Source organism: Sylvia atricapilla, chromosome 5, assembly GCF_009819655.1.
Source record: "Sylvia atricapilla isolate bSylAtr1 chromosome 5, bSylAtr1.pri, whole genome shotgun sequence".
In the NCBI taxonomy this organism is placed as follows: domain Eukaryota; kingdom Metazoa; phylum Chordata; class Aves; order Passeriformes; family Sylviidae; genus Sylvia; species Sylvia atricapilla.
The window spans coordinates 58,702,553-58,726,374 of record NC_089144.1 but is presented as its reverse complement, the minus strand read 5'-3'; the positions used below and the strand labels follow the sequence as shown (position 1 = coordinate 58,726,374).

The window sequence follows — 23,822 nt, the reverse complement described above, 5'->3', positions numbered from 1 at the left end:
GAGCTTGCAGGTCTACAGATTCACTGTGAGCAGCCCCATAGATTTTTAGTTACTTTAGTTCATCTCCAGCACTCCTCTGCCTCCCTGTACCACAGTCCCCTCCCAGAAATCTGCCTCATCTCCCACAAACACCTACACAGTGATCTTGGAATACTGACTTGTCGCAAAACCTCATCAGGCCTCAAACAGGAACAGCCAACTTTCAGAGAAGGATTCCCATTTCATTTTTCATAGTCTCAAAGCTACGTAACGTGTTGAGTCTGGGCTGTAATCTCCTGTTTATCAGGGAATGACTAACAGTTTAATTTGGATTAATTTCATGTATGGCTTCTATCAGACCCTACAGAACCTCTGGCTGCCCTCATGCTTCTGTATAAACATCAACAAAACCCAGGCATGAGGACCTAGGTACCAGAGGAAAACGTCTGTCTCAAAACTTTGCAGCACAGTCAAGACAGGAAGGATCGAAGGAAGGACACCACAAATTACAGCACTCCGAGTTTCCCTGTGTGCCTGTGGGAGGGCAGGGACATGCACTGAGAGGATGGACCCTACGGCAGGTGGCACTGCCAACTCCAAGAGCTAGCAGGGTTCCCTGCTCTGCAGCAGCTCAGGTGGGGCTCTCACCCCCCAACAAGCCCAGCTCAGTCCCCCTACATTCCCTGGGGGGTCTTGTTTCCTTGCCCCTCACTTCCATGCCCAAGGACTTCAGCAGCAGAACATCCCTTCAGCAGTCCCAATACCCCTTCCCCAGCCATCCCCCTAAGAGCCTGCCCAGACAAAAGGGACATCAGCAAAGGCATCTCCATTGAGACCATCACTGGGTCTCCAGCCCCAACCACCTCTGTCTTCCAAAAACACGTGGCAAGTCAAACAATGCAAAGTGGAACTCTGACTAGAAGCACAAATGGTACTTTCATTGGCTCTAGCAGGTATTTACACAACTAGCACTCCTATTTCTCACTCTGCTTACAGTGAGTAACACCTCACCCACAAATGGCTCCACATCTTAGGGCAAAGAGACAACAAAGTAAGGCTCAGAGGGAAGGTGTTAAGACCCCATTCCTTCCTTTTAACACAGACAAACAGAAGCAGACCCCTGTTTTGCTCCTAATGCAACTCTGCAGGAGCTACATGAACACAGCTAGAACTGAGGAATGGAAATGTCGTTCCTCACCATGTGCAACTGCAAAGCCAGGCCTAATTACCACAGCCACAGGAAAATTAAATAGAACATTTTTAGTAAGTAGAGAAATTAACTGCAATATCACAGCCAAATTCCAATTTAGCATCAGCAGTCCAGCTGGATACACCATCCTAAACACATGGGTAGCTGATCCCAAATCACCACATTTACTGTAGCTTCCCTACCCTTTTTAGTCATAGAATGAGCTGAGTATGGAGGGACCCACAAAGATCATCAAAGTCCAATTCCTGGCCTGCACAGGACAGCCCCAAGAATCCCTCCCTTCATCTGAGGTTGTTGTCCAAACACTCCTAGGGCTCTGGCAGCCTTTTGGAATGGCAGCATTCCCTGGGGAGCCTGTTCAGTGCTCTCAATCCTCTGGAAGAACCTGATCCACCCTAACACTCCGCTGACACAGCTCCAGCCATTCCCTGAGGCCCTGTCCCTGGTCACACAGAGCAGAGCTCAGGGCCTGCCCCTCCTCTTCCCCTCCTGAGGAAGCTGCAGAACTGCTGTGAGCTCTGACCTCAGTTTCCTCTTCTCCAGCTGAACAGACCAAGTGCCCTCAGCTGCTCCTTGTGTGGCTTCACCAACTCCATGTCTCTCCTTTGGACATTCTCTGAGAGCTTCACATCCTTCTTATATTGTGGCTCTCAAAACTACAGAGTCCTTCCCCTCTGAAAGAGGCACAGAGATACACCAGTACATCAAGGCAAGCCCCTGCAGAAACAACCCCTTGTTTCAACTCCTCCTGCATTTCCAGGTGCTCCACAGTCAGCTCAGCCCTGCCCAAACAGGGCAGGCCCAACTCTGCTGCCTGTTTTTCTGCTGCCATGCCCCAGAGTGAGGCACGCACACACGCCAAGCACACCTCTGTTCTCACAACTGCATTTCCACACTAGCACCAGGTTCAACCGGGAGCTAAATGATTTCCTAGGACAGCACAGGACAGAGTGTCAAACAGTTTCTCTGCTCAGAAACACAACAGGGAGGGACATCTGTTGCAAGAGAGCCAAACACACATACATCTGTTGCAAGAAAGCCAAACACACAGCAACTACAGTTTTCGTTCATCATATCTCTGTGGTATTTTCACTGGTGAATGAATAAATCATCATTTATAGCAAAAGCAAGATTTCCAGTTGGAGGTTATTTACTTTCACCTCAATCACAGCAGCCCTGGCAAGCCAGATGATGTACAAGCCAAGAAGCAAGTGCTTGCATGCTGGGAACTGTTCAAACAGGAATAATTCAATCTTTTTGTAGTCTCACCCTGGCTAATTTGCCACAAGCTGTCTCTTTTCAGATGCTACATGAAACACGAGAAAAAAAAAACAAGCTGGATTAAGCTGGTCCATTTACAATCAGTTCATCTACAGAGAGTTCAGGTCAGTTCGTTTTCTATGTTAAACAAATTCATTTTTTCAGCTTCACAGGGTTTAAGGAACTAAAATTTATTGCCGTAAACAAACATTGCTCACTGGACAAGCGAGCAGCGATTACTTAACTAATGCAAACGATTTTCAGTCTGCATGCAAGGAATGCATGGGATAATTCCAGGGCACTCTCTTCCACCAGCATTTTACAAGTACTTTTTAGGTAGCTATGGAGATGTTACAGCCTTTTTCATTTTGCTGTCATAACTAGACAGCTATTGATCTCTTTGCAAAATTCCTTGGAAGAGTGGAGAAGGGAGGGGGACTTTCAAGCACTGTGAGGTTTGAGAGCAACAAGCTGAAGAAAACGGGAACGCATTTCAGATGGAGACATCAGCACAGAGGTTCCTTGCAAAAGACAGCCATCCATATGTCTGCAGGGATTTTTACTTGAACCTGGTCCTACTTTGGTACTTAGGCAAAAAAAGGACTGTCTTCCAACAAACTCCACAATGAAAAACATTTCCAGCTACCACTGCCATCACACTGCACAAAAGGAGGCCCTACCCAAGGTTAAGGCGTGGTTTTGTTCCAACACAGATCTCTCTGGAGGCATGGTGGAACTCTATCCTGGCAGTCATGCTGGGCTACAAGATATTTCCCTCTCCCTCTGAGCATGTTACGTGGAAGTCTTATCTCCTGACATGCCTTGCAGGCAATCAGTGCCTCCTCTCCAACCCCACCAGGCATAACAGATTTATGATGGACAGGATGGACAGTTATGCATTTCACTCTCCTTCCAACAACAGCCCAAGAGCTGTCTGTGAGCTCAGCACTGCTGGTCCTCAGATTCTGCCCAAAATGATGTTGAGAGAAATGTCTTTCAGCCTGTTGACCCTTTAAGATAAATCATTCCTGCATCTGCAGATTTAGGACTGCACACCAGGACAAGAGAGTCTGAAACATGAGATATTGACCTGGAAAACTCTGTGTCACACAGATAAGGACGTGCAAATAATCATGGATTTAGATCTTGTTCAGAAACTCCCTCAGTAATGAGAACAACAGATCAGGGCTCTGAACAGATACTTCCCTTTGGATAAAACAGAAAGGAAAGGAAAGCCTGTTCAACCAAAATGTGTTTCTTAAATTCACCTTAGACCCAGCCACAACAACGGAGCCAGAACCTGCAGAATTATCTCTACCACAAGCAGCAGGAAGTTTGCCAGCACCACCCTGAAAACAAATTTCAATCTTCTCATCTCCACGCGGTGTTTATAGCCTCATGACTGCTCACCAAAAGGACACTCAAGCTCTACTGCAAATGGAAAGAGAGCAAGATGCTGCTGCTGCAGAACAAACCCATGACTGCTCTTATCCACCTAATGCCCATCCAGATACGCAGCCACACCTTCAATGCTGCTTTTTTAACTTTTGCGAAGGCTTGAAAGGGGTGAAGAATTAACATCCTCTAAGCTCCCCAAGAAGCTGGCTGAGGACAGGCAATGCCATGGGGAAGCCCCAGGACTCCGCTCATCATGCAGCCAGCTGCTCCCAGATATTTCCAACACACCAACACTGCCAGCAGCATCCCAGCATTAGAGCAGTATGACAAATCCACCACCCAACAGCTGCCAGTGGCAAGTCATGAGACTGCAGAGTCCCCACACCATGGGGCACAATCCCAGCCTCAGCCACTGCTGCTGGATGGCTGCACACCTCCCCCAGGCACTGGGGAGGGAGGGGGGCACGTCTGCACCCCAAACCCAGCTGCAGTCCTCCCACTCACCCAGAGCAGGGCCTAGACCTTCCTAGGATCCCTCACCAACACAGGCTCCAGTCCTTCAAAGGAGGAGGGCAGGGAGTGGTGCAACTCCCCTACAGCATCCAAATTCCTGCTGTATTCCAAATTCCATCCTAAAGATATTCGAGAAAATACAGTTCTATCCAGCACCATCAGAGATTGCAGTGGCCCTGCCCAGCACAGGAGGTCCAACACCAGCTCCACCATGGGCATGGAAACCTCCGAGAAATTGCTTTTGGTTAGGACCTGTCAGTTACATGTTTCACATCCAAGAGAAGGTGGACACCAAGTCAAGTCACTATATACTTCTTCTGGAGAAGAAAACAAACAATACACCAAACAAAAAACTGTGTGATTTAGAAAAAAAAATCCAGCCTTTCTTTAAAAAAATACAAAAACCAAATTCTTAGAGACAATTTAAGCTCAGGCAAGAAATATAAATATGCATTTCTGAACTTTCCCTTGTGATGTTTCCTTTAAAAACATAACAAATTAAAAGTGCTGTCACAAATTAAACCAGCTTTGGTTAAGTGGAGGGGAAAAAAATGCTGATGGCTCTAAGATCCAACTGACAAGCCTTTTCAAGTCTGCTCTGATGCAAAACCAACTTCCCAGCTATTTAAATTAAGAGCAAAGAATTATTTTCCTTGGCTTAATCTTGGTTTGGAAGCAGGACAGAGGATACTACAACAAAGCCAGCACCTGAACCCACCAGGAGCCACCCAGCTGCCACAAGCCTTTTCTGGAGATGAACTACTCAACACACCCACCTCTTTTTCTGCAAGACCCTTCTCCACTATGCCCACAGCTGCGGGCAGCAATGGGGAGCACTCAGTGTGCCTTGGCTGCTCCTCCCTCTCTGTAGGCATTAGCACAATGACACTGCCTATGACGCACATCAGGTCCAGGAGAACAGACATTTGAACTTGGATCTTGAGGGAAGTCACCATGGATGGCTACTTCAGCCTCCAGCTGCAATGTGGAGGTCCCCCCTTGCAGAACAGAAGTCCCTGGGATGTAGATCACACACAGGATTTGTCAGCTGTGAGATGGAGCACCTTGCTTTTTCTGGGGAGGATAAAATTTCTGTCTGGTTCTTTCCAAGGGAGCTCTGCATACCATCCCTCCCCCACCACTGAACAAAAGTCTAACAGAGATGCTTCCAGTGCACGAGGGAGAGCATTTGAGCATCATGGTCATCAAACCACCACCTCCCACGTGTTTTCCAGCTTGGAATGCAGGTTCCAGCATCAGGAATGTTCCCCGTTCCTACACAGCCACAGCCTCACCCACACCCCAGCCCTTGCCTGCCTCAGCAACCTGCTGCATGCACCAGCTCTCAGAGACACACACTGCCTCCAAGGCTGGGGATGGACAAAGATGAATCCATCCTACTTTTAGCACAGGTCCAAAACCTAAACCAGGAGAACAGAAGAGATGGATATTTCGAAGACACAAGAAAGTGTTCCAAAATCATGCAAAACACAACCACACAGCTGACATCTATGACTATCCGCTCACCCTCACACTGAGAAGATCCCAAGGCATTTGCTCCCTTTCCCTGCCTCCACAGCACTTCTTCCACAGGAGCAGCCTACCTGACCCAAGGCTTATAGAGAACAGACTCTGACAGGCTCCATACGTCTGGAGGGAATTTTACCAACCTATGGCAGCTGTGTAAGGACACGGCAAAGCTGTACAGAACCCAAGATCACAAGGGCTACAACCACGTGAGATCATAACTATTTTCAGAAACACACCAACAGCTCAAGGTGTTTTTACAAAAAAGATAACTCTTCTCACCTGCTCTTTAAGACAGACATTAATTAGCAGCACTACATACTGCAGAACCTTAATTTGATTCTACAGACATCTTTGCATGCCAACCTCATGACATCCAAACCCATGGAGACCAGCCTCCAAACAGGATGCAGGCTCTTCTCCCCATCCCTTACGCTCCACATGACCTAGACTAGTCTCAATAGCTAACTTCCTTCAACAGTGCTCACACCTTTTCCATATTTCACATAGACTGTATTTCTGTCAAAACTTCTAACCTGGCTGTAGCTAGCACACACGCTTTAGAGAGAAAATATGAAGTCAAGATTCAGTAAAACAGCCTTTCTCTGTCTGGACTCTTTGGACAGACACAACCCACGAACCACAAAGCTGGGAGAGAACCAGACCCCCATGGCCATGCCTGCTGACAGAGCAGATGGACAGCTGTGTGCACAGCTGCCACAGCAACAAGGAAAGGAACTGCTCTCTCTTGTCCTCAAAACAGATCCTGACTGGATATATGCTTGTGTGTTCTTGTTTCTGTCCTCCGTAACAGAGCATAACAAGGGAAAGACTTGAAAATGAGGCAGCTGGGGGTTTGGCAGTTTGTATACTTTTACAGTTATTTTACAGTTACTTTTTCTGTTACAAATCATAAATTGTGTGTGCTGTGTCACAACCACTGCAGTGCCCATGAACTATATGGGGTTAATCCTACAGGGACATATACAATACACCCTGATTTTCCCTATGCTTTTGCTTCAGAACTGATCAGTCTGAGACAAGGCAGGGAAGACCAGACCATTATAACTTCCTCTTATTTTGATGTGTCTGTAACAATGCAAGAGCACAAAGTTCTCCCAAATCCATCACATTTGGAGCCATGAGAACTGCTGGATTTAAAAGATGCTGATTCACACTAGTGGTTATCAAATTTTTCCCATCTGTGACACAATTTGACAGCTGTCTGGCAGCACAGAGTTCTCCACTTTGGAGTTCAGATGCTGCAGCAGCTGGCTCAAGTCTCAGCCTTCAGTTCTCCACTAATATTTAGGGAAAAGCCTATAAAGAGAGATGCAAGTGCAAACTAACTTTTGCATCAGCACACCTGACCTTGGAGCTTTCTGTGCACAGGTACCATTTGGCATTTTTTATTCATGCAAAAGTTACAACACTGTGCCTGCTGGAACAGGGATTACCATCAAAATGTATGCCAAGGCCTGCTGAAAGTCACTAGGTTTGTTACTTTTATCTCTCCTAAAACACCACAATCCAGAGACTGCTGAAGTGGCCTCTGATGCTGTTCCTTGACACAACTTGCACTGCTTAATGATGCAGAGGCACAGAAGGAAACGGGAGCATCCTCACCTCACCAAAAACAATTCCTCCCAGCCAGCTCCTCTAGTGAGGAGCACTCTCCTGAAGTATCAGCTCTGTCAGCACAAAGCGACCGAGCACTCCATGGCAAAAGCTATCAGGACTCACAGCCAGCAGATATGTTAGTTTAGCAAGGCTGGACTAAACAGCCCAATCTTTCTCTCCCAAGTTCTCCACCTGCATCACCCCAGGCTGAGGCAGAGTGGCTGGAAAGTGCTCAGCAGAAAAGGACAGGGGGTGCTGCTTGGCAATGGCTGAACATGAGCCGACACCTGCCCAGGTGGGCAAGAAGGCCAGTGGCTCCTGGGCTGGGTCAGCAGGGGAGTGGCCAGCAGGACCAGGGCAGTGACTGTCCCCTGCCGTGGGCACTGCTGAGGCCTCAGCCCAAGTGCTGTGTCCAGTTCTGGGCCTGGCACTGCAAGGTGGACATGGAGGGGCTGGAGCGTGTCCAGGGAAGGGAACAGAGCTGGGGAAGGGGCTGGAGCACAGGTCTGACAAAGGGATGCTGAGGGAGCTGTGGGGGCTCAGCCTGGAGCAAAGGAGGCTCAGGGGGAACCTTCTGGCTCTGCACAACTCCCTGACAGGAGGGTGAAGCTGGGGAAATTTTGGCTCTGCTCCCAGGGAACAAGGGACAGGATGAGAGGAAATGGACGGCCTCAAGCTGTGCCAGGGGAGGTTCAGGTTGGGCATCAGGAGGAATTTCTTCATGGAAAGGGTGCTCAGGCATTGGAAGGGGCTGTCCAGAGAGGTTTGGAGTCCCCATCCCTGGAGGTGTCCAAGCCAGGACTGGATGGGGCACTCTGTGCTCTGGGCTGGGTGACAAGGTGGGGATTGGACAAAGGTTGAGCTCACTGACCTTGGAGATCTTTTCCAACCTAAGAGATGCTGTGATTCCATGATTAATGATAAAGACGACCCAGGCAGGGGCAGGGAATGGAAAGGCTTTGCCTACAATGGCCTGCAAAACCTGTATCTAAATATATTTCCACTGAGGAAAGAAATCAGCTTTTTAAACAATTGGTTTATCTTGGCCTTTTAATAGAAACAGAAGGACAGCCAATGGGAAAAGGAGAAAACTTCAACCCAGCACACTTTCCTCATGTACTACAAAAGTCACAGAGGAAAAAAGTGCTCTGGAAGTAAAAGGACACCAGGAAATTGTAAGTGCCCATAGCAAGAGCAATACACAGCTCTTGCTGTGAGCAAGCAACTGTGAATCCAGTGTGATGATGGAATTATTAATTGAAAATTCCATCCTTTAAGCACAAATAAATATTATTTTGGCAGCAAGCACTAGAAGAAAAGTAGCAAACAGTCACTGTCTTCAGTATGAGCTGAGTCACACCCAGGTCAATTTGTAAGAGAGAGGAGGGGGAATAAAAAGGAGAGAATAGAAAAATGCATAATTCTCTACATCTCAAGGTATGTTCCCAGCTGAGCAGCCTCCCAAGGGAGAGGGAGCTCCAAGGCAAAGATCCCACCAGAGACCCACTGAGAAATGTCAGGACATATCATGATCTCTGCTGAAGGTGCCTCAAATTGGAAACACACAACAAGTGCAGGTAACAAACTCATGGCAAGAGAAACACTGACCTCCGAAATGACCAAGATTTCACTCTGGATTAGATGCTGACTTTTCCAAACACAGAGCAAGAGATGTAATCTCTGAGGAATACCAGAGAGCCTTTTCTGTGTGATGAAAAGGTTAATGCTTGCAAGCCAAACATCTCCAAAGAGCTACTTGTGATTTCTGAAGCTGTCACTAAATGACCACCCTGTCTTCACTCAGCCAGGGTGGGAATTTATAGCAAATGCTAAAAAAATGTGGGCATAAACATCAGCAGTAGGCATGAGGCAAGAAAACACAGTTCACCTCTTCTGGGCAGGATTCGAAAGCAAAGTCACTAATGGGATGACTAATGGGATGACTAATGGGATCTCACAATTACTAATGGGGGAAGGGGTTCACTATTCAGCCTAAGTACAGGAAGGTATTAAGTAGTTTGATTTATTAAGGTATTAAGTGTTTTTATGCATCCTTAATGCACAGCTGCATGCACACGTTCCACACAAGAACAGTAAACACAACAGAGCTTGCCTGAACCTTCCAATAAACCTATTCCTTGCTTTTGTAAGTTTAGAGATGTGGTTTGGCCAAGCAGAAATAGGTCAAATCATAATTGCCCACTTTAAAGCAGCCACATAACTTCTGTTTTGCTTTGAAGCCCTGACAATCACCAAGGGAAGTATGAGAAGAAGCTGTCTCAGATTTACCAACCTAACTTGCACATCACCATTTAGCAGCTGAAGCACCTCCTTGAGGAAGGGCATGCAAAGTCAGCAGCGGGACAGGGGCTTTACTGACCACACCCAACACCACAGGATGTTTTATCACCCCCCCAAATCCTGCTTAATACCCAGGCTCCTACTTTCTCTGTTGAAAACTATTGCAAAACAGCAGATTTCCCAGTCAGAGGTATTTGGGAGGGCACCCCTTTTGAACCACCTCAGGAGTCAGGGATATGTTTTTGGAACATCTGTACCAGATTTGGGATCTGGTCCCCTCTCTGAGCTCCCTCCACCTTCCCAGAAAAACACATACAAACCACAACCAAGAAAATCAGTCAGTTCCTCAAAGGAGTTTACAGCAACTCCCTTGTGCTCTGCTAGCCAAAGGCCTGGTTTGATGCAATCACACCACCGACAAGAAAGTGACTAAACCTTCGCTGGTTTCAAAGCTCTGCAGGGGAAGGATTTCCACTTCACTGGAAGTGTTCCTTCAAGTGGGGAAAGAACCATCAGAGAAGCCCCACTCGGATGGATTAAAGAGACTAAACCTCCTGAAGGACACTGCACCCAGCACCTCATCACACACAGCCCTGCCTGTCCTCAGGCCACCCTGACCTGGCCAGTGAGCACTGACCACACTTTGTCCTGCTCATCACCAGGGACCAATGACACCAGACAGGCCGGCAGCACCACCTGGGAACCTCGGTCTCTGGGAATGGCTGTCATTTCAGGAATGTTAACTATTATCCTCCTGTTGCCACGGGTCACAGGCAAAGCCTCCTCATGCACCTCTACAGACACTTTCCATCTCCCCCCTGCAGCGTGTGTCACACTGCACTGGCAGCACAACCCAGAAGGAAACAGGGCTCACATCTAAGTAGGAAAAAAGATGAACTTCACCACGATTCCCTGCCCCATGGGATATCCCTGGTTCCAAGGTGCTCCACCCTGTGTGTCAGGGACAAGCAGGAACGTTACTCACCGAGTTTCCTCCAGAGCCTGGACCTGCTGCAGACACACGGGCACAGGACAAACCAACTTCGACACTCCTCAGCACAACTCTTACACCCAGATGCAGCAAACGGATGAAATCCCAGGGCTCAAGGCAGGAGATGGGCTGCCTAAGAGGGAACCTGCTTCTCAGGGCTCCCCTCACAGCCAGGCAAACACGTGGGGCTCCCGCTGCCTTCAGGGCGGAAAGAAACACCAGCTTCACACTCCTGGCATGGAAACATCAATCCTCGTGTGTGAGCACCACCGCGCACCACTGACAGTCACTGTTACTGCCAGGAGCTGATCTCTGATCACTTGAAACCGAGAGTTGAAGCAGATTTCTGCTTTCCTACTTTCCAGAATGCCTCTCAAACCAACCTGCCATGCTGCCTCACTGAGAGCACCAGTTTTACTGAAACCTCTACTTACATAAATGTAAATCCTCAAGATACAGCTGCTCCCTATTAAAATAAATCCCGATCTGACACTCTGGAACCTCTTCCTCCCCAAAACTCCACAGTGTAAGCATGGAGAATATTCCCATTCCGTGACACATTTCTGCTGTTTACTTTCTGGAATGCAGCGACACTTGTATTACTCAATGTGCTGCCAGTGCAATGCACACAGAGCCTACACACGGTGCTGTCGGTACCGGCTCTGCTCGGGCCAGAATAAGGAGCCAGCAGAGCCTCTCAAGGCTCAGGCTCAGCCAAGCCCAGCCCGAAAATCTTCCTGCGTTCCTCACTCACACGAGGGAGCACACACGTGTTACACCACAGCCAAGCATTAACACCAAAGCTTCCCTTCCCCCCAGACACCTCCACCGAGGTGTAAAGCACCTTTCTACAGCTCCAGCTGCACCCCGGCCACGGTGTGAGCAAGCACAGCTATTTCAGCTGTTAGAAGTCACGGCTCGAGCAGAAACAGACCTCGACAAAATAATTACAGGATGTAAGAACCCCAGGCCTTAAATCAAACCACATTTGTTCGCTCTAGATAAAACTCCTAACTGCAGTTCACACCACCAGTGCCTGAAGCGCCCTACGACAGTCTGAAAAGATTAAACCCGAGACAGCCAACCTCTCCCCAAAACTTCCCGAAAAGTTACGTCAGGTCCAGAAGTAAGGCACAGAAGGTCGGGAGTGCCGAAAGCACTGGGACACGGCTTGGGGACAGAGGCTGGCGGGATGTGGCGGGGCACAGGGACACGAAGGCGGACAGAGGCTGGCGGGATGTGGCGGGGCACGGGGACAGGGACACGAAGGCGGACAGAGGCTGGCGGGATGTGGCGGGCAGCTCCCCCGTTGCCGCCCGCTCCGGGCACACGCGGCGCTCCCGTCCCCGGGCCCGGGGCGGCTCCGGCCCCGCTGCCGGGGGCCCGGGCCATGGCGGCGGCAGAGGAGGAGCCGCCGGGGCAGGGCACGGCGGGGCTCATCCCGCCGGGACACCAAGTTGCCGCAGTGGGCTCGGAGCGGCTCCCGGGAACTTCACTTACCTGCGGCCGAACCGCGCAGAGCCCTCCCGGGGCGGCCGCGCCTCCGCCGGCTCCGGGCAGCCCCCGCCGCCGTCCCGCCCGCGCCGCTGCTCTCGGTGCCCGCCCCGCTGCTCTCGGTGCCCGCCCCGAGCTCTCCGTGCCCGCCCCGAGCTCTCCGTGCCCGCCCCGAACTCTCCGTGCCCGCCCCGAGCTCTCCGTGCCCGCCCCGCTCCGCCCCGCTCCGCCCGCGGCCCCGGGACCGGCCCCGAGCCGCCCTCTGCCCCGCCCGGCCGAGGCACCGCCCGCCGCCGGGGCCGGCCATGAGGGAGGCGGTCTGCTGCCAGTGCCCCTCACGGGCAATCGCAGCATCGCTGGGGCGGGAAGAGACCTCAGCGATCATCGAGTGCAGCCCGTGACTGAACGCCACGGCACGAACCTCACCCTGGTACCGAGTGACGCGTCCAGGCTTAGAACACCCTCAGGAACCGTGACTCCGCCACCTCCCTGGGAACAGCCCGGAGAGCCCTGCCCGGGTCCCGGCCTTCCCTGCCCGCCTCGGGACCCCGACGAACGTCCCCGGTCTGCGCTGAGCAGCCCGCGATCCCCCCGAGTGGCTCCTCGGCAAGGGGAGCGGCCCCGGGCAGTGGGGCCGGAGCTGCGGCTGGCGGGGGGCAGCGGCCCTACGGCGGGGCGCCGCAGCCCGGTGACAGCCTGGTTACACGTGCCGTGCGCCCAGCGGTTTGCCTCAGTGCTGAGGGTGAACGGCGCGGGCTTTACTGCGGCGACCATCGCTACACTCGCCCGAGCACTGCTGTCTCGTTTATACAGCGTGAGGGACTCCATCAGCAGCCTCGCAGCCATGCCAAGAACCAGCCTTTGCTTTACCAGCTCCGTGGCAGAAAGGCCTGAGATGCTGCTCTTTCAGGAGTGGAGCTACACAAATAACCAAGGGGTTCAGCCAACTAACTCTTGGTTTCCTTTGGAGTTGACTCAAAGCTCTTCCTCCCATCCCTTCTCCAAGAGCTGGGTCAGAGAAAACTTTTCATGTTTTGTTCAGGGAAAAGACAATTTGCTTGTACTCTGTTTCTGACCATAACATGCAAAAAAGTGGAAGTTTCCATTCAAAATGAAGAATGTACTGGTGACATGTCAAAAGCAAACATTTTGAATTCCCAACAAAAATGGAAAGGTATCATTTGCTTTTTAAGCACAGTTTGTAAAGAGGACAAGTCGATTCAAAACACTTTTTTTTTCCTGGCAAATTACCAGCCTGTCACATTGGCCACAGAACTCCAATGTGTCTCAGATTAAACAGCAGGACGGAGTTTTAGACTATGACAAAAGAAAAGCAGTTTAAGAATACCTGGGTTTCTTTGGTATCTTCTATATCTAGTACCTCTGTTTCAAAACTTTGGTGCTTACATAGGTTCTGATGCTCTGCAGTTGGTCTTTTTGCCCATTTGCCTCAGATCTTCATCAATCCTCCAGCGAATGTTACCAGTTTGCTGTCAGCTGATGGATGAGTGCTGATCACACTCCAGATCACACCAGGCTGAATCACAGGGATCCTGCTCCATTCCTCCGTTCTTCGTGAAATGGCTGGACTTGCCCAATAACAAGCAGTTGGAACAAATATGGATCCAATGTTCTTCACTCTTTGTTTTTTGAATTTGAATTTTTAATTCAGAAAGCGAAGATCTTTATTTAAAAACCTAATGCAGAAGGGCTTCATTTGTCAGGATGGCATGAGAGAGACCTCTGAAAACAAATCTTAGCAGACAGAATATTTCACACAACTGTTTGGATTCTTTCATCAAACAAAATACCTTTGCAAGTTAAGACAAATCTCTGATAAGGCTTTCTGGTGTGCTTATCTCTCATCTGCCAGAATAGCTTAGCCCTTTTTGCTCCAGGCTGGTTTACAAAAGATGGTTGATTTTCTCCACCTTTGTGAAAATGCAGCAGCCTCTGAGCAGACAAACGATTTGCTGGTCCCTCCTTGTGAAGGCTTGGGGAGGTTACAAGGAGTAAGAGCATTTTCCAGCATTGTTCACTCCTTGAGGAGGTGAAGGAAAAGAGCTTTTCCCTCTCTTTGCACTGGGAACACGCACCGTCTCCGTGGTTACAAATCAATAAATGGCATTAAGCCCAGTATTTCAAGAGCTGTCAGAGGAATTTGAAGGAGCAGTGTGCACTTTCTTACAAGATTTTCTTATGGCAATACTTCCCATCTCCCACACACTCACAGCATGGTACAGCCAGGAGTAGTGACCTAGTGCAGTTAATTTTCAGCTAGGTCAGTGGGGTGAGCAGATGAGCTCCAAGATGCCTGGCACAAAACAAGTGATTTTAAAAAAAATTCTTCCCTATCAGGGTGGTGAGGTCCTGGCAGAGGGTGCCCAGAGAAGCTGTGACTGCTTCATCCCTGGCAGTGTCCAAGGCCAGGCTGAATGGGGCTCTGAGCAACCTGGGATAGTGGAAGGTGTCCCTGCCCATGGCAGGGGGTGGGAACTGGATGATCCTTGAGGTCCCTTCCAATCCAACCCATGCTATAATTCTATGATTCAATCAATGCTAGCTAACAGAAAAGGCACAGAAACACAATAACAAACCATGTACATCACAGCCAATTTTTGGACAACTTTTTGTAAATAAATTCAGCACTTTGTTGGGCCCCAAGGGTTTTCCTCTAGACCAAACCTGTTCCTCAAAGTACAATAGCTGAAAGAGCTGGCGGATCTCCTTCCCAAAGAACAATGATTTCCCACCCAGGCTAGGTATGGCTTTCACTTCAGGACACCTCAAAAAGTGGACTTAGTGAGTCCCTCTTCTTATTCCCAGCCAGGTATTAACCCTGCAGCTGAGACAGGGTGTTTTCAGGTCAGGGCTCCATCACCGACTCTCCCAGCACAGTTGTGTCAGTCAGGGCTGTGATAAGATCCTCTGAAGGCAGAGCTGTGCCAGCAAAAGCACCTTGTGCAGATGGAGGTATAAGGAGAGAAAACAGTGCTTTTGTCCTGGGAGCTTCTTTCACATGAGGGAGCTGGAATTCACTCTCTAAGCAGCAGTACAGTTTTACTGTTAGAAGCCATTATCTTGGAAATGTTTGCTCTTCTGGCCAACTATTGTAGCTGGGCTGTCAAAGCTGTCCTGGCTTTCAGCTACCTGAAGTATCCTGATTGTTAAATACCCAACACAGCAAACTGGTTTGGCCTTGAGCTTCAGTATCACACCATGTTCAGTCCTGGGACAAAGCACTGCACAACCAATTTCTAGCTGTTAAATCCATACCTGAACGTTTCTCCACATGTTTAAATTCCCATGCAGTCCCTTCCTAAAAAGGACAGGAGAGATTTGGTGCCCAAAGGATTCATAATCCAGAGAAGCTGAAGTACAAAATGCTCCCAAACTGTCCCTGAAACAGTCAAACTTCTGACCTTGGCTGTCCTATCCCTGGCTCTTCCCACAGTGTTTGAAAACACAAAGAAAAGCTTTGCACACTGAACCTGCTGCTGAACTGATGGAAGAGATGCTATTCTGTCTTGCTGCAAAGTTTCTGGTCTAAAGTTTCTCTGTCCTGAATTTTCTGGTTTCAATCCCCCAAAAAGCAGAAGGCCATTTAAGAAGTGCCCAATTTGCCCCAGTGCTTGGGACTCTTGCAAGTGCTCAGTTTCAGATGATCAGACTTGAGTATTTGATCTGGAATGTTGCGTAATTAGCCCCTGCAAATCAATAAAAAGCAAACTCTAGTTCCTTTTCGAGTAGATAAGGAAGCTTTCCATAAAATTTCACATATCCACGAGGGTGCAAAAGTAATTAGCTGCAGAAACCTCTCCAGCAGGAACACTGAACATGAACCAGTGAGCACAAACCTCTGAGATGTATCAGGGTGGATCTGGAAATCACATAGAGCAGTGTTACAAATCAGAAGATGCTGCATAAATGTAAAATGTGAGCAAGAGAAAACCTCCTGACATGGGCAGGAATCACATCAGGATCAGCCGGAGGAATCCATACCATGGCAATAGCACAGCTGCTTGAAAAGATTGGGTGTTCCAGACCATTGTCTTCCCATTACTCTGAATCATTACTGTCATCAAAAAGCAGGAAAGGAAAAGTTACACTTCAAAAAAGTTTTACATTCCTAAATTTCTGCAGGCCTACCAAACATTTTTTTTTCCTCTCCCTGGAGGTCTCCCACTCACTAATTTAATTTAGGTATAAGTGGACCTTAACTGGGCTGAAATCCTCATTAGGTTCACATGTATGTACTTGTTACAGCATTCTCTCAATTTCAGTATCAGCAATTATCAGCAGAAAATTGTTGCTTATGCTCAGGAGAGGATTTCTGGTATAGTCAGAGCTCGTTGGGGCTGAAGAGATGCCCTTTGGGTACTCAAAGTGTTTAACTTCAAACACAGGACAAAATGTTCACCAGAGGAGTCAGGAACTGGCATAGAGGAGCCAGCAATAACTTTTCCTGGTAGCCCCCACGCTGGAATGTCCCAGATAAGCACCTCTCCACTGAAATGCACACATGAGGCTGGCACAGCAAGGCACATACCCGAGTCTGTGAAGCACAGCAAAGTGTTATCAGAGCAAAGCAGGCGTGCTGGATGCAGCAGGACATAACAACCCTACCAGAAACTCCCTTTGTGGCATCTGCCTAATCTGGAGGAGACTTTCCTTCTAGCCACAGCCAAACTCATCCCTTGTACAACTCACTCTGTTAATCACGGCTGACCTCACTGCCACCCTTCATCAATGCCTGGCTGCCGATGACATCCTACACCTAAGTTTTGCTCCTCAGCCACCTCTCACTTTTCACTTTCCACGTATTTGGAGCACTTATTGCTTTCATTCCTTTCAAAATGTCTTTCCACATTCCCATTGCCTGGGGAATTGTGCGAATATTTTCCTTAAATTTTCCTGAAGTTTCTCAGATACCCAAGCACATCTCCTGGTTTGTTCTTGGCATCAACTTCTAGCTGGTAATGAAGAGCCACCCGAAGTGCTGCTCAAGTCAGTCTGACTGCTGGTTCAGTCCTGACAGAACCAGGCTGACAGGCACTCCCCAAATCCCTCCAGCGCTGGGACAGCCACGAAGCACCTTTCTGAAGAGCATCTCCAACAGTGCGGTTCCCGCGGCGGTGCTGCGGTGCTGCAGAGCAGCCGCAGGGTTCACTCCCCTCGGGCATTCCCTGCAGGAGCAGCAGGGCTGAGCGCGGATGTCGCTGCCCGGCACGCTGCGACACAGCCGCAGCCACTCGGCGCAGCTCGCACAATGAGGCAGTGTCAGAGCCGGCTCGGCCAGCCGGGCCCCGGGCTCAGGCTGTAAGTGGCCTTCAGGATCGGAAAACAACACGCTTCAGACATTCCTGAAATATTCGGGCTGAGAGGCCGCGGAGGAAGGCGACAGCATCCTGCCCAGACGGCAGCAGGAACTGCGTTTGCTTCCCATCTCCAAGAGATGCGTTCACAGCGTTTGTTCCTGCACTGACCTCTCTGCAAATGCCTTTTGCTGGTGACTCACTGAGGTGGGAAGCCAAACCAGGCTCCCGGGCTGAGTCAATCAGGTGGCAGGACCCAAGCAAGTTAATCACTTCAGATTATTGGAATCTTCTGCTCTGGAAAGACAAGAAGTGATGAGGAAAGTCTTAGGGGCTGACTGGAGTAGTCACTGAGCTGTCTCACTTTATCAGTCAGCGCGGTGCTTCCCATGCTCCAAGGAAAGTGACAGCCAGAAAACAAGGGTTATTTTTTTCCTGAAAGAAGGCAGAAACATGGAAAATACAGCTCCAAGGGAGCACAAGGAAATGGTGATCATCCATGTAGGTACTATTGGTTTTGATCTCCCTCTCTCTCTCCCTCTCCACAGATGTGGAGAATAATGCTTTCATTCATGGAAGATACCTAATTTTTAGGTTAGAAAAGACATCAAAATGATCTTTATTCTCCACCTCACTTGTGAGCCCTGTCTCTTTGTGTTAAGGATAAGTAGAAGAAGAAACAAAGGGATTTTGTTTAAGTGGGGAGTAAGTCATGTCTGAGTGATTATGGCAGATAGGAATAGTTTATAAATAGAACTTCGCTAAACCTATAAAAGTGTTTACACTATATACCTAAAACAAATGTCTTGAGGACCATACATGAGACAAACAATGGGGTAAAAACTAAAATCACCCTTCAGCATTCCTGCTGGAAGATGTGCAGGATGGACTGAATTTCAGTTGTCTGCTGGTGAATTGAAGGAATAGCTGCCTCTTCCCATTGCAAAAGTACCTGAATATCTCACTCATTTCAATTACACAATTGAAATCTGGATGTCACAGGATCACAGAATGGTTTGGGTTGGAAGGGACCTTAAAGCCTGTCCAGTTCCAGCTCCTCACCACGGGCAGGGACACCTTCCACTGTCCCAGGTTGCTCTGAGCCCCATCCAGCCTGGCCTTGGACACTGCCAGGGATGGAGCATCCACAAGTTCTCAGGGCAGCCTGTGCCAGGGCCTCACCACTCTCACAGAAAGAATTTCTGCTTTTTCAGATTGCACTTATTCAACAATGCCCTTGCTGGTCAAACATTTTAACTTCCACCTCTGACAAAGATTCTGACTTCAACATTTTGAGAGAAACAGCAATGCATTTGGGATGAAGAGATGGATATTTAGGATTTTCATGAAAGCAATTATTCCAAGAACAGCAGCTAAGCAAAATAATATGAAAATCACAGCGTAAACATCAAGCTATTTCATGGGAACACGTGTTCATCCACGGATTAGTTTGGAAAAGGTGGTGGAGACCAAGTGAGGAGGTGAGGGCCGGGACAAAGCACAGCAGTTCTGCCAGGCTGCAGGGTCCCTCTGTCTTGTTCAGCTGTACCTTCTGCATCCATTTAATGTGTCCTGCTGCCACTGCAGCTCCTGCACAGGGACAAGAAGAACAACCTGGATGCAGCGCACATTGTGAGTGATAAAAGGTGAAAAGCACAGCAGAAAAAGGAAGGCACAGAAAGCAGGTGAGCACAGTGTATGGACAGATAAGAGAACATGCATCTCAGATGAGATTAATGACAGCCCGAGTCTGACCTTGCTGAGGATGAGAGCCACACCTCCTCTGGCAGCTCGGCTTCAAGACGATACCTGCGGCGGTCCTGTCTGCTTGGCTAAATGCCTCCTGCCGAACGTTTTGCAAGCCCTATCAGCTCATTAATGACCAATTTGCTAATGCACAGGCACAAGGGATCCTGCATCAGCGGTCCTGTCCTGTTTTGTCTTCGTGCATAAAATTCCTGAGAACTTCTTTAAAGAGACAGTGGTGAGAGTGCCCCAAGCAGGTTTCACCAAGGCCTCTGAGAGCAGGAGGTCTGCTTCAGTTTCAGAGAACAGCTGTGTCCATCTTCTAGAAAAGCAGCTTTGGTTCCTAAAAGAATCATTGTCTCTTACAAAGGTTCTTTAAAGAAGTTTCAAATGTAAGTGATCAAAGTCATTGCTGCAAGGTTTTTGTTCTAATCCTGGGGTTCTGGAAAGAACTATTTCAGTATTTCCAAATAATTTAGTCACCACTTCCCCTTACTCAGGTTACTTCCTGTGTACTTACATACAGCACTGCTATATATGTACACAAGCCACCTGAAATTAAAAAAATATATATATATATAAAAGGGAAGGAAATCCACATATGAGGCCTTTAATTTCTACACAAAACTTGTGTAGGGGACATTAAAAGATGTTTCAGTCCATCTCAGGCATCTGAAGAATGATGTTTTCACATTTAAGATGAAACAGAAGTCAGAAGTAATCATAATCACTATCTTCTGGCAAGTGTTTTTCAAACACAAAAGTCCCCCTTAATGTTTGGGAATCAGAGCTTTAGAGTGGATGATTTTTAAAAATCTTGTCTTCTTTTAAAGTATATTTCTATACTTTTACATATTCATAAGTAAACACTTTAGCTGGATTCACTCATAATTCAATAGCACACTTAATATATAAGCCTATTTTAAAAAAAAGTGTGAAATTCTTACACTGAGTATTAAAACATAAGTTTAATATATATATTTTAAAATTAAATAAAATTCAAGGTGAAAATCACGAACATTTGCTACTAAAGTTTTAAAGAACATAAAATCAGCCCAGCTGATGGAATTACCATCTGAACATTTGGAACAAGAATTGGCTGAAGTGAACCAGCTTTTGATAAAAGGGATTTTTCTACATGTGCAGAAAGGATATTGGAGACGAAGAAACTGAATAATCTGAAACATAAACAGCAATAAGTTCAAAGCTGAGAAACTAACTGGGGACTACCCACCAAGAGCTTGTGTTTCTGGCTGAACTATGAATAAAGGCAGGTAATGGAAGTGCCACCTCTCTTCAGGATTACATTTTGAGGGATACTGACCAGCAACAAGCGCTTTGATTCGCCACCTGTAAATGATCTGTTTAAATCAGCTACATTTTATGAAAAAAGTGATGAGCTTTGCATGGGTTCTTCTGTGGACAGCACACATCTCCAGGTTAGTCAGATATAATTAGTAAATAAACATGTGATACATGAGCATGTCCCTGCATGGGATAAACTTGAGCTCCCCCTCTCCTGCAAACACAGGAGATCATGGGAATATTCCAGCAACGCAGGACAAACTATGTTGCATTTCTTATGATAAAGTATGATGGAAAAAAGACTTAAAGATCACAGCCCTTTGCTGTCCCCCATTGTCACTCAGCCCACAGAATCCCCATGGGCTGCAGCAATCAGTGTGGGCCCCCATAGTGAGCTACCAAAGCTGCATTAAGTGTGTGGGGGCATTTTTAAATTCAACATGTCATATTTTACACATAGGAAGACATTAAAGCAAGCTGCCCTCCTGCTTCCCATGAAAATTATGCAGCTGATTGCTCTTGCATTAACAAGCTGGGAGACACACATCAAAGGAGAGCTGGGAGACCGACATGGGCCCCCAGTGACTTCAACCAACACGAGTTTCAGGCAGTTTCAAAACATTTGTCTCATCCAACCCAAAGGCAGCCATGGCATTCCCAAAAGGGGGTGTCAGAAGTGAGTTCTTGCTCTGCTCAGAGCTCACATCCCCTTCTCTGGCCCAGGTCTCAAGACTGATTCAAGCTGGAATTTGCTTTCCTTGGGAAGGCAGCTGGCACAAATGCCATGCAGGCCTGCCAGCAGCTTTTGGAGTGTCACAGGGGGAAGTAATCTCTGTAAATAATGATCTGAACTTCCAGCATCAATACAGCGTTATTGTGAAGTGGCTGAATGAGACTCCACAGGCTATTGCTGTGGGAAGGATGAGAAGGAGAGGAAGGAGCCTGGGAGGAAGCCAGCAGGGGGGACAAGCAGACCACACTTCCAGACTGGGAGGGGTTGTGCTCACATGCACCTCAGATGGACACACACCCTTTCCAGGGACTCCAGCACTGTGGGAAAAGTTGGTTTACATGTCCTCATGTTCCTCACAATGCCTGGGCCAGGGGCAGCAGCTTCTCTAGCAGGGCAGGCTAAGGAGGGGATTTGAGAGCACAAAGATAATGTAACTTGGAACAAAACCCGGAAACAAATTGCCACAAGAAGATGTCCCAAGAGACAAAATGGCAACCTCCTGTCATGTTATGCTTGTCTTTCCCCTCCAATCCTTGTTGTAACCTGTTGTATTTGTCTTAGGCTTGAAACCTATATAAGCAGCTTCTTAAGGCAAGAACCTACAGCTGCAGGACAGCAGAGTGCTGTCTGTCTTGGTGAGGTAAATACCATGCTGGTGCAGGAGAAACAAGAACATCTCTCTGACAGCTGAAAATCCCATCTACACTCTGTTGGGTGAGGACTGGTATCATTTATTTGTTGGTGCCCTGCAGCAGATCTGCCGCTCTGCTTGAATTCTGCTTGAATGCATCCCCTTCACACACACACACACACACACACACACACACACACACACACACACACAAAAAAAAAAAAAAAAAAAAAAAAAAAAAAAAAAAAAAAAAAAAGCCCCTCCAGCTTCCTAGATCCCCTCTGTAGCTGCAGGAGGAGGAAATGTCAAACTAGCACAGAATGATATTTAAGGAGAAGAATACTCAGCAGAGCAGGCAGGTCTGCAGGGAATGTTTCTGAACTATAGCTAGGACAAACTATGGAATAACATTTCTGCATGTGCACTGATGCCCTCACTGCGGATTTACCTGTCTCTGTGGCCATCTCTGCCTGTCAGTTAAACCAGAGGTTCCCTGTGGTGACAATACCAGGCCAGATGCTGAGGAAGACAGTGGCACTGCTGTGATTTCTCTGGCTCTGCAAGCTGGGGAGCAGGTGCAGCATCCAGGAAGGATCTCCCTCCAAGACATTTGGGTTCCTTGCACATTCCGAGCTTCTGCTACACACACCATGGTGAATCTTCTGTTCCCACTTACTTTCTGGTATTCAGGACCACCATCTGGCCCAATCTGAGCTCTGCCTGGTGGGAACAGGCAGAGGACTGTCTGTTCTGGGGGACTCTTTCAAGGGCAGCGCTGCTCAGCTTAGTGACTGGCTGTAAAGAAGGCACTGGAGTTCTGACTTCAGGAATCTCATTTAATAAAATCTGGGATTGTTTTAAAGAATCCTTTAATCTGAGGTATATCTCACAGCAGCTGTCTGGACAGTAATAGCTTACGAGGAAGAATGGAGAAGAGACAACTGAGATGGGATATTACCAATATGTCCGAATATTTTAAGGGTATATGTCAAGAAGAGGGGAACAGGCTTTTTTCAGTAGTGCCCAGTGATAAGAAAAGGGGTAATGGGCACAAACTGGAACACAGAAAGTTCCAATTGAACATGAGGGAAAGGGAAAATTCTTTACTGTGCAAGTGACAGAGCACTGTAAAGGTGCCCAGAAAAGGTGTGGAATCTCTTTCTCTAGAGATATTCAAAACTCACCTGGATGTGATCCTGTGCAACCTGCTCCAAGTGAACCTGCTTGAACAGGGGGCTTGGACTGGGTCATCTCCAGAGGTCCCCTCCAGCTCCATCTGTTCTGTGATCATCAAGGCCAGGAGTAAAACAGAGGTTAGCTCTAACCCCCTGAGAGAAGTGTGCAGAATCAGGTATTTCTATACACAACCTTCTCCTAGAGATCTTGAGCTTCTCTCAGCCTGAGGGAATAACATCAATTTAGACTTGGCATGCCACAGGGAACGTGCTAAAATCACTCAAAGGAACAATTACAAGAATAAGCCAAGCAATGACCCAGGTATACCTGCAATAAGGGTGCTTTGGCCATACAGTTCTTTGTAGTGGGACACTAAAGCCTCTGCATTCTGTACTAACACGTGGGGGACAGCAAATCTACAGCTGCCATTGGCACACTGCTGCATTGCAGAATTACATCTTCTGTGCATCATTACTTGGGGATGAATATTCAGCTATAGAGAAGACAGCTGGGTGGGCTATTGTGAGACAGGAAATCCTATAGATAGCACAAAGCTCATCTCCACATGCCATTTTCTCCAAAGAACCTTCAAAAGTCAAGTCACAGTAAGAACTCAGACTCAC

The 23,822-nt window shown here is 48.0% G+C and overlaps 1 protein-coding gene across 4 annotated transcripts in view; it reads right to left on the bottom strand.

The window, feature by feature from the left end:
• Window positions 1-12,392, bottom strand: part of PPFIBP1 (PPFIA binding protein 1) — a 101,739-nt gene extending 89,347 nt beyond the window's left edge. For all 4 annotated transcript variants that reach the window (XM_066319647.1, XM_066319648.1, XM_066319649.1 and 1 more), the window contains exon 1: window positions 12,300-12,392. The gene's annotated coding sequence lies outside the window, so the exon portion shown is untranslated. The remainder of the gene's footprint in view (window positions 1-12,299) is intronic.
• Window positions 12,393-23,822: the final 11,430 nt, after the last annotated feature.